We start from the raw sequence: 5,001 nt of genomic DNA, 5'->3' as shown, positions 1-5,001 counted from the left end.
GGTCAGTTGGGCAAAATTCCCTCCCACCAGATCTTGGTGGTGGTTGAGGATTGGAGTTTTCACCTTAGATGAAGTTGTAGCAGGAATAAGATCAATTTGGATGCGTTTGATCTTCTCGACAGGTTCCAGCGGATCCACTCTGAAGCATACTAGGGCATACTCTAGATTAGCAGCAACGCAGGCCTATGCCCTCTTCTCTAGCATCTTGCAAATCTCGTCTGGAAGCTGATCGGACAAAGGCTTCATGATGTTGATGGGATTAATTGAATTAGTCGGATCTGCTTGCTTACCATCGGCCGTAGTAGTAGATATGTTTGCTTTCTTCCCTAGCATATTTGTTAAAAGGTGTGTTGATGAGAATTCCAGTCACACACTGGCATGGTCTTGATCGTCTGGGCTGCACATGTCCAAGATAGGCAACAGAGATAGATCAAAACGGTAAGGCCGACTAGCTTGTCGGCAAGGCCGATTCAATTCTAGTTCTTTGCCAAAAAGACCCACGAACACCTCCCGGGATGACCCATCAGGATATCACACAACGTGGGTGCCAAAAGATCATTAAGGCCGCCTAGAATGTTGATAGATCTCATATAGAGATCTGCTGGACATCATGGGGGCTAGAAGAGGGATAGGTACAAAATGGTAAAAAGTCTAATAGATTATTATTGTCGATTGGATAGATGGATCTCTCAATCACCCATGATCCTCTTAGTAGGAAACATATTCTACACATAATTTTCTCGTTTCCCACAAGATCGGAGGAGTTTCAAATAAGAAAACCTTGAGTTGTCAATGGGATATGCTGTTGAAGTGTATGTTCCGAAGGTTATGACGAATTGTGAGGCATTAGTCTCATCATCATTGTTAGAAAACTGATCAATAGCTTCATCTATATGAATCCCAACGATCGCATTGTCACCCTAGTGCCCTCTATAGAACCGCATCTACTTATATCACAATTTCCAGCACCCTAACTGTCGGATGATTTAGCTTCGGCAATGCCTAGCAACTAATTCACATAAGAGGAATCAGATGGTAGCACACGAAACACAAGATTTATACTGGTTCAAGTTAGTGAGGTGTTGTACATCTAGTTTGAAGGTGGATCTCTGTATTCGTATGCTCGGTTACATGGGGCTGTTGCTCCTAGCTACGTAGTAGATGGGATGAAAGGGAATGAGATGAATCCCCATTGTGGGGTCCCTACCCTCCTTTATATAGGCAGAGGGGGTAGGGTTACAACGAGGGCGATCATCTAATAGATTGGATCCCTAGTTTGTTACATGGAATGTCTAACAGATCGGTTCTATCCTACCATCGATACATGATGCACTGGATATCCTTGATATGCCTTGATCTCCAAGCTGATAGATTCACCTAGCCTTCATGGGCTTTGTCCTGATGTCTTCCGCCCGCTAGACTAGTCGTAGGCCAAATATATTGGTTGTGAAGGAACCCTAGGCCCATATATCTGACACTTAACTATCTCGAAGGTGATATCCGTGGGCTCCCAAGCAATACTGGCAGTGCCAAAAGTAGCAACAAGCACACACTGGTTGGGAGTATTGGTAGGCGCTGGGCTAGCAAGCCTGTCCACACTTTATTGCACACCAACAAGAAGGACAACATACATATCCTAATGCTTGTTACCAATCATTCAGAATTGGGTGGACAAGGTGAAAACAAGGCAGGATGAGAAATCATCAAGTGTATCGTCATAATGTGAAGTTTTCCATGACCGCGTTTATCTATTCAATTTATTTAAAGATACAAAGCATCACTTATTTGCCATGCTGGCATGGATGTAATACATTGTGCCACACATTTTGACCCTTACAGTACATATTATGTTTTGCTAATAAAAATGTAGTTTCTCTATCTTGAATCAAGAAATTGATGAATCAGTGAACAAGCTAGTGGTGGATGCCGATGGAGGTGGATGGTTTTGGGATGCAACAACAAGAGGATACCCCACCAACAACCTTGCATGTCCCAACAGCATTCAGCCCCAAGACGACGCACGTCGCCCCACACAACTATTCATTGCAGTTGTTAGATTTCGAGCACTGCCCTGCTCCTAACAGGGCATGAGTGCCTTGGCTTGCTGGCATTGCCGAGGCAAGGAGGGCCATCAGCAGCGGAACAACGACAATAGCGAGAGTCTTCTTGGAATATGCCATGATGCTCTAGTCTAGGCTTTGGTAAGTGCAGGCCACTTGGTCCCTTGATGATGCTCGTATGCTTTGTGGTAGTTCGCTTATAGAGAATTCAGTTCCCCTATGCTTGTGGATCTTTTCTGATATAGGATTGAGCCACAACCAAATTAACCTTGAGCAATCAATTTCTGCCATTTTCCTTAAAAAATATCATATCTTGAGTTTTTACTCATAGTACCAATATACTCTAATATATATTTCCAACTCAATGTTTATACTAATGGTAATGCAATTAAAGTCATATATTTACAATTTCACATTTTTGTTGATAAGTAAGCATAAGCTGCCTAGTAATGCCACATCTATTTTGATCCTTGCCAATCAATTTTTAAATGATATAGATTCACTGCATACTAATCTACCATTCATATGCACTTATGGGCTGCTAATGATATAGATTCATTGCATACTAGTAATGCCACGAAGGAAGCTGTGCCCGTCGGGCGCATTCGGCTCAATGTCACCTTCGGCTAGCCGGATAACTTCCAAAAGGATCCGCTCACCTTGGAGGCAGTGGACTTCCCCAGCACGTACCATGCTATCCTCGGATAGCCTGACTTTGCAAAGTTCATGGCTGTCCCCACTACACCTACTTGAAGCTGAAGATGCCCAGTCTGAATGGGGTCATCACCATCGAGGGTAGCTTCAAGCAGGCCTACTACTACGATCAGGACCGCGTCGCTCAGGCGACTGTGCTGTCCACCTCCTACGGCCCCACCATCTCTAGCCGTAGCGCAGGAAAGGCACTGACAAAGGGAGAGACCCTAGCAATGGCGACGCTCAACCGACCGAGCTCCAGCAAGGCGCTCGATGCTGCTGGTGGCTGAGATGGGTCGGCTGGCCCCTCCATCCAGGCAGTTGGCCTCCTAGAAGGGGCTGACTCGATTGAGGTGAGTTCTGACCTTTCCCCCTGAGGGAAGGCCACTGCCGAGCCCTCCGCCCAGTGGCTTGGCGCTCATGCCAAGTCAAGCCAGCCTACCTCCTCCATCGACGTGTCGCCCCAACAAGAAAAACGAAGATAAGTCTCACTTTCCTAACCTTCTCCCTTTCATTGTTGCCTTCCCTCCTAAGTGACTCCATGAATGCTTGGCAGGAGCATTGGACAGCTAACTCATCATAGTTTGGCCCTTTCCAGAGGGATGATGTGACTAGGGACGCCTCACTATGCAAGGCTGGGACGGATGGAGCGAGCCAGACGAAGAGCAGCCCGGGCAAAGGATCGGTGAGCGCTAACGGCTCGGCCCTGACCACCATGTTACTAGCTACGTCATCTTTACCTTACTCATTTCCTTTCCATTTCATTTCAATTTCGTTCCTTTTGATCTATCGATGGATCAAGCCACCTAGCCACATGACGGTGTGGGCCCCCTAGACGGGGCATAGCTGAGGGTTTGAAGGCTGGCCCACTGGGCTTCAAGGCCGCCCGATGCACCTAAAGTGTGAGGGACGTTCATGGGTGGGCACAAGCAGCCTTAGCCAGGTGCTTAGAAGTGGAACTGGCCACCTATTGAATGATGTTCGAGTACTGACCTTGAGCCTCTCGTGGTGTCCCAACGAGGGAGGTAGGGACCCCCAAGCACTAGTCAATCGGGTTCAGGAACAATACGAGTGGTTCGGTCGAGAAGTCAAGAATCTCCCCCTTGGGGGACATGACCAGGGCACGGAATGACCATAAACGTGGGGTTCTCATGGATTTACCCGCTAGCAGCATGGGCGCGGCACTCTTGGCCACCGAGGCTAGCATCGTATCGAGCCCACCCCAATGAGGGACCAAAGTCTCTAAGCACGACTCAAGAGCAATGAGATTACAAATGAAAGTAATTTCATTATTACAATGGGAACGACCCAGTTACAATAAACGATGGCAAAAACCACAAAACATGGGGACCCGATCGACCCTTCGGTCAAGCCTCCATGGCACGCTAGCTTGGGCTGGTGGCCTGGCTCCTAGGAGCCTCCTCCCCTTAGCTCCAAGTCAGATGGTGTCCCACACCATGCCAGGAGCGGAGCTAAGCCCCACCCCCACTGGCACAGAGGGGCAGCGACCGCCCTACCAGGGCTCCCCTCCCGTAGGAGGTGGAGGAAAAGTTCAGTGACCCACATCACCAGAATTCTTCCACTTTCTAGGGGAAGGGAGTGTGGCAGAGGCGCTTCACGTCGCGTCGTTGCCCCTCCTTCACCAGAATCCTTCCACTCTCATTGGAGTGGTTCGCTCGGTGGGGGAGATGCTCACTTGGAGGGCACCATCGCACTCCGTCACCGCCATGTTATGAGGAGTTAGATCTGAGGGAGAAGATAGGTTGCTAGAGTTGGGATAGAGGTGCCGCGCACCGGGGGTCCCCTTTATAGCCTGAGATGATGTGCTGCAGGAGGCATAGAGCCCTCCGATCTGCCATCAACGGCTAGGGGCCCCTTCATCCCCACAACACGCCTAAGCAGTTGTGTGATGGTGGCCACATAGTAAAGGCGGAGTCAGGGAGGGCATTGACAACGAGTCAAGTCCTCGCTCCACTTTCCCTTAGGTGCACCACACACTTCGCGGATGCCTCTCCATAGGACTCGAGGGGATCTAACTCCCCTCGAGCCCACCGATCCTCATCAACAGCCTAGGTCCACGAACACCAAGTGCCACGGCCTCTCCTCCATCAGATCCACATCGCATGGCATGACGTCCCGTCTCTCAGAAGACGTGGGATGGCGCAAGAACCACCCGCCTTAACTCCTCTAACCTGTGCGGCAGCCTAGGCGCCATAAACCACCTACACGGGACGTCAGAGGGAAAGGC

Source organism: Miscanthus floridulus, chromosome 10, assembly GCF_019320115.1.
Source record: "Miscanthus floridulus cultivar M001 chromosome 10, ASM1932011v1, whole genome shotgun sequence".
In the NCBI taxonomy this organism is placed as follows: domain Eukaryota; kingdom Viridiplantae; phylum Streptophyta; class Magnoliopsida; order Poales; family Poaceae; genus Miscanthus; species Miscanthus floridulus.
This window is presented reverse-complemented; position numbering follows the sequence as displayed.